This window comes from Gastrolobium bilobum, unplaced genomic scaffold, assembly GCF_033153095.1.
Source record: "Gastrolobium bilobum isolate Gb01-03AN ecotype WA unplaced genomic scaffold, APGP_CSIRO_Gbil_v1 utg6898, whole genome shotgun sequence".
In the NCBI taxonomy this organism is placed as follows: domain Eukaryota; kingdom Viridiplantae; phylum Streptophyta; class Magnoliopsida; order Fabales; family Fabaceae; genus Gastrolobium; species Gastrolobium bilobum.
This window is the reverse complement of record NW_026899143.1, coordinates 47,280-53,839: the sequence shown is the minus strand read 5'-3', so window position 1 is coordinate 53,839 and position 6,560 is coordinate 47,280. Positions and strand designations below refer to the sequence as shown.

At 35.6% G+C, this 6,560-nt stretch overlaps 1 non-coding gene across 1 annotated transcript; it reads left to right on the top strand.

Moving 5' to 3' along the window:
- The first annotated feature begins 378 nt into the window (after positions 1 to 378).
- LOC133287566 (small nucleolar RNA R71) lies at positions 379 to 485 on the top strand. Its single transcript, XR_009748256.1, has one exon. It is a non-coding gene; the product is annotated as a small nucleolar RNA R71 (small nucleolar RNA).
- The last annotated feature ends 6,075 nt before the right edge of the window (positions 486 to 6,560 follow it).

The window sequence follows — 6,560 nt, the reverse complement described above, 5'->3', positions numbered from 1 at the left end:
TAGTCACAATCCTCAGTCACATGAGCCTCTTCACAAATACCACATTTAATATTAGAATTAGAAACAGAAGAAACTTGAGACAGATTAAATTTTTTATTAAGAGCATCTAATTGTTCTTGTTGTTTCTTGTGCATTTGAAGCATTTGTTCATTTTGGGCTAAGAGTGCATCATAGCCGTCGAGCTTCATAATTCCTGCTTTTCTTTGGGTGACTGGGGAAGGGAGCATAGTCAAATTCTTGAGAAGCTAGAGATTCAAAATTTCTAGCGCTTCCTCTGGATTTTTTGTTTTCAAGGAGCCTCATGCAGCAGCGTTTACTAATGTTCTTGTGCTGGACGTCATCCCTTGGAAAAAGATTATTGCTTTCTCCCATGCTTCAATTCCATGTTGAGGACACTTCCTGAGTGATCCTTTGAATCGTTCCCAAGCCTCGTACAAAGATTCACTTTCTTTTTGTTCAAAAGCAGTGATCTCCGCCTTGAGCCTTGCCATCTTTGAAGCTGAGAAAAATCTGGCCAAGAATTTTCTTTCTAAGTCATCCCAATTGGTTATGCTTCCTTCAGGTAGAGACTGCAGCCAATCTTTTGCTTCATCCTTCAGTGAGCATGGAAATAGCCTGAGAAGGATAGCATCACGAGGAACTCCATTCACATTTAATGTATCACAGTAAAGTAAGAAGTTATCAAGATGACTATAGGGGTTCTCTATGCTTTCCCCGATGAACTGTTCTTTTTGAATCAGTTGCAACAGTGCTGGCTTCAACTCAAAGTTGTTAGCCTCTATGTTGGGTCTAACAATGCTCGCCGTCTGTGGAACTCGAGCTGGGGTCATGTAATCCCCCAACGTCCTTAGAGCGAGTTGATTGTTTTCTGCCATTGGTTCCTTTTTAGGTTCTGTCGAACTTGATTCTTCTTTTGCTTCTTTCGCTTTCTTTTCTTTTGCGTCCTTTTTAAGTTTCCTTTCTGTCTTTTCTATCTCAGGATCAAACTGCAAGATTCGCGGGTTAAGAGTACCTCACATATACTTAAGATTGAAAAGATGAGCAGAAAAATAGAAAAAGACAAAACAGAAATACAGAAAAATGATAAAAATAAAAATAAACAAAGAATGCAGAAAAATAAATATGCAGAAAATTGATGCAGAATTTTAATGCAGAAAAATATTTTTGAAGAATGTAAAAAATGCAGAAAATAAAAACGTCCAATCTAAAAGTTAATTAGTTACTTCTAATGTTGAAGAATTCGATCCCCGGCAACAGCGCCAAAAACTTGTTGCGACTCGGCAAGTGCACCGGTCGTAAAGTAATAAAGTGTACCGGAGTACGAGATCGTTCCCACGAGGATCAGAATCTTCAAGCACTAGTTCGCTAATTGCGTTTTAGTTGGACAATCAAGAATTTAGATGAAGAGAGTTGTAATTGAAGAACTTGAAAATTGAAGACAAGCAATGAAAAGCATTCAATTAAAGAAAATTAAGAATTAAAAAGAATTAATGAAAAGATGATTTTGATTAAAGAATTTAAAACAAGCGTAGTTAAGGTTTCGACTTCCCCCAATATCCTCAATATGCTATGAATTAAACAGTCAAGAATTCGTTTCTTAATATATTCCCAATCAATTCTATCAAAGTTAATTAGGGCTCAATTCCTTGTTACCCTAAATCTACGTGATCTTGAAAGAACTCTAGTTCCCCGATTATTCCCCAAGAAAACATGCATTAAGATCAAGAATTTCAAGATTGCATAATTACCCTATGTCTATCCCTAGATCACAAGGATTATGATAAATTATCGAGTCAGGGTTCATGCACCAACATCCCTATTGTCATACGATTCCCCAAAATCATTCTATAAGGAACAAACTCACAGAAAGCAATAAATACAGATAATTTATTCAATTATAAAAAGAACAGGATTCGGAGACAATTTAATTCATAAACATAAAGATTCAATTAGGTTCCATCTACCCTTAACTACATAAAAGACTAGCCTAACATACTGAATTGAAAAACAATAATAAAGAAAAGGGAACCCCAAGCCTCTATTAGTGTGATGTTGACTTGGTTCCTCAGTGTTCCAGCGCTCCGCAACAGGATTCCTCCTTCCATCTTGGTGTAATGCTCTGGACTTGTGAATTCGTGTCTTGGTCTGACCCTAAGCTCCTTTATTTATAGCCATTGAAGTTGTATCCTTCATCACATCTCTCACCGAATCCGTATCAGATTTGTAGTTGATTCTACGATTGTTTCCTTTTGCATTTAAGATCTTGTAGATTAGTGGTAGATTTAAGACTTTGAATCCTGTTATAATCCTTCTTCAATCTGCCCCTGAATCAAGGTTGATATGTTTCCGCTTTAGTTCTGGTATCACAATCTGGCAAATCTTCATTAAATCTCAGCAAATCTTTGCTGTCTGGAACGTGGTTGGCCGCTCAAGCGCGCTGTTGGCCGCTTGAGCGTGCCAAATTGCTTAAAATTTCTGATGCTGCTTGCCTGAGCGCGCTCGAGCGTGCTACTGGGCGCTCGAGCGTGCTCCTCGAGTCTAAAATCATGTCTTCTTGGGCGCTTGAGCGTGCATCTGTGCGCTTGAGCGTTCTGACTTGCCCAGTTTGCTGTTTTTCCTGCTTCCAAACGCTCGAGCGTCCTTGTGTGCGCTTGAGCGTGCTCTTCTAGCCCTTGAATTGTAATATTGTGGCTTCCCTTGGTTCATATTGAGCCGATATTTCTTCGTCATGATTTCTTTAGCACTTTTAGCACCAATACTTGTGGTTTTACCTTCAAAACGCATATATTATCAAAACGTCAGCTCAATTTTCTATCTTATGCGTTATATGTCGTAAAACCTTGAATTCCATGCATTCTACTACATAACTCTTGTACAATTTAGCCTAAAAACATGGTAAACCAAAGGTTTATCACCTGCACACGTAGGACACACTATCACATCCGCATATATATATGAACACATTATGCCACAAATCATTCCCAAAGTTATCAGATATATATCAGTGCATAAATCATTTTTCCAAAAACATACCATGCACATAAATCAACCTCCCATGGAGTTTAATGGAACAAATAAAGAATTAACCCTGAGAACCGAATGCTTACCTATATCAGCATCATACTCCAATGTACTCTCAGTATCCAAAGGACCACATAAATCACAACCTATTTCAAAGATAAAAGGCAATTAGCAAATGTACTAGCTTACAACATTCATTTCAATATTGTCTTTTACGTAGTCATTCTTTACGTAGGGACACCAACTCAAGGTGGGAGGAACTAAGTCAACTTCCTAAGGTCCCATAACTTTAAGACCTCACTTACATGCACAATAGAGTCTATAAATTATTTCCTTAAAGAACATTCCAAAGAAACTAACTCTAATTGTGAATACGATATCAAACTTTGTTTACCATTTTTAAAACTGATATTGCAAATCTTTACCAAAAATTCTAAGATTTTAGTATGTTAAACTAGACATCTCAAGATTTGTAACGAAATATTATATTCCTCAATTGGAGTTGTATAATTTTGATTATATTTTTCGCAAAGTGACTGCTGCAAATTGAATTTCCAACAACCAAGTCACGACTTCAAACTCAAACTGTGATCATTCCACTTATCCGATGGTTACAAAATTTTACAAGGTTATCTCCCTATGTGCTAGCTTCGTATAGGTTCAAACCTCACTCAATTTGGAGCTCTGTAACTCGAGATATCGCGATTTTACTAAACTAATTTGTTGTTGTCATTTTCTAGGAGGGAATAGATTCCTCCCCACTGGTAATCGATTCCCACGCTAGGGAATCGATTACCAGTTGCAGGGAATCGATTACCCCACAACAGAATGCAGAAAATCTGCATTTTTTATGTTTAAGTGGCATTGCAAAGCTTTCAACTCAACATTTTTGTTATTTAACCCAACTTCCAACATGTTACCAACATATTAACAACCTCCACTACAAAAAATTAGGTGATTTGTGGAGGTTATTTATTGGAGTTCTATAAAACCTCCATAAAATATACAAATTTTAGCGTTTTAAAAGAACGCCACTTTTAGTACAAGAAAAAATGGTATTTAGCCACGACACATTGTTTTAGTCTCTAACTTTCTATGCTCGAGGAAAAAATAACCAAATTTATTAAACAGACATCAAAATTAGTTATATTTTAGCGCCATTATCATTTTCGCCTCGCTTAGATCCCAAAATTGTTAGCTCTCACTCTCTTCTTTTCCACATTCCCTCCTCAAAACCTTCCATTGTGTTTCATGGATCCAGAAACCTATTCACATGTATTGCCTTATTCTCCTTCTCTTTCCTAGGGTTTCCACCCACACGTTTCGTCCTTCTTCACTCCCATGATTTTGAGCTTTGTGTTCTCTCCCTCCCAACTCATTCTGCAACTGTACACGCTGCGGTCATCGGAATTTCACAGGTTATTGGTAACTCTGCTGCGAGATTGCTGAGCTCGAATTCTATGTACGCCATGATGATTTTCGCCAATTTTGGAAGCTAGAAGCTATTTTTTCTTAATAGGGTATTTTTCACTTCTTCATCATTAGATTTGGTTTCCCGGTCCGTCAATATTTTTGGGACTGTACAACCTTGGCATGAGGGGCGATGCTTATTTCCTATTTAAGTTGATGCATCTCATTTTTATTTTTATATTTTTGGTTCATGTTGCTCTTTTCTATTATGCTTGGTTTTGGAGTACTAAGTAGTGCTACAAGAACACAATTGATTCTAAAATCTACTGAACTTCTATTGATTTTTATTTTTGAAAGGCTTTAGAGGGAGCAATTGTTGGTTGTGACACTAAAGAATATTACACCTTTTAGTTTAAGATTCACACTAAAGTAAGACCGTAAGAAAATCATGAGCGTTTTTGACGAAATTTAAACTGTTAGCTCAACAAATTATTATTTCTTAAATTAAATTGTGATTGAAAGCTGAAAATATAAAACAAATTAAAGAAAAGTCTTATGTTATGTAAAATTGTTCCAAAATTACTTTCAAAGCTGTTATCTTTTTCTTTTAAGTAATGGATCTTTTTGGGTAAGTATACAGAAAAGATTTAACAAGAAGATATGTTTGTTCTTCTCCTTAAACATTTGAAGGATAGCAAGAAATTATTCCTGGTGCCTCCAAATTTTTCCTGTTCACAGATTTAAAGGGGCCTGATTTGAGATAGTATATATTTAAGAAATATATGCATAAACCCTTATGGAAAAAACTTCTGCCCTGCCTGGCCACTTGGGCTTATCAATAGGGTATACTTGTTAAAGCATTATTAATTGAATTGAATGATTTGTTAAAAGAATTATAATTGAACTGCAGAATAAGACTATCAACTCTGCATTGCTTCTCTGCAATGCTCAAAGAACTCATAGTGGAACTGATTGTGGTAGCTAGCTTTCTGTTCTCTAATGTAGTAATAGTTTCTTTGATGGTGCTGGAACAATGCATGTTGCTTATACTAACATCCAAAATATACATTATCAATAAATGATTATTATTTCAAACATTAAATAAATAAAAATATTTGTAATATGAAAGGAGGAGGTTGACTACTTCTATTAGTGCCATAGGAAAGTGTCCATTGATATAAAATTTATTTTGCTAATGAAAAGTCTTATAAAATTGATCAATATAATGTGATAAAAAAATTTGATAAAAAAATGTATCCCCATTTCCATATTATTATTATTGTGAATGGGTTCTGGTGTTGCTGAAGATTCTGACCGTGCTTTCTTTTGTTTCTTTGCGATGCTTTCGTACCTTGCGAATGATTGCTGACCCGTGGGCATCCTTTGCTCATTATGTGCTTTCAGTTTATGTGGGTGATTTTACTTTGCAAAATGCATGGTTTAGCCATTCACTTAATCATTTTGTTTTACTGTCACAAAGCATAAATCACCATTTTGCTCTTAGATTCAGATTCTTCTCAAGTTAAAATCATTTTTCTCAAAAAATTGCTTTTTTTGTTTCTTCTTCCTTTCAAAGTGTTAATAGGTGGCTACGACAAGGAAGAGAAGGCAGCCAGAGCTTATGATCTCGCAGCTCTCAAGTACTGCGGTCCAACAACACCACCAACTTTTCAGTAAGTAGTAGAATTAATGATCCGTTTCATTTTAACAAATGTGTTATTTTTTGTTGTATGCAACTCTTATCTCTAGTATTTTTTCAACACTTTTTGAGTTGATCAATGTTGCTTATTTTTCTTTCTCATTTTGCAGATTTCCAACTATGAGAAGGAACTGGAGCACATGAAGAACATGACAAGGCAATAGTTTGTTGCTTCTCTACGAAGGTAAAATATATTTACATTCTACTTTTAAATTTTTTGTATACTTTTTTTATGGTTTAATGAATTATCTGGGTATTATTAGAGTTATGTGAATAGTTTTATGGACAAGTTTGTCCTCCATATTATGTAGGAAGAGCATAGAGGGGCCTCTATGTACAGAGGAGTGACAAGGTACATGTCTATCTTGTACTTTCTAAGTTTTAACTTCATGTGGCCTCATTTTCTTTACTTTTGGCCGTTAGCATATAT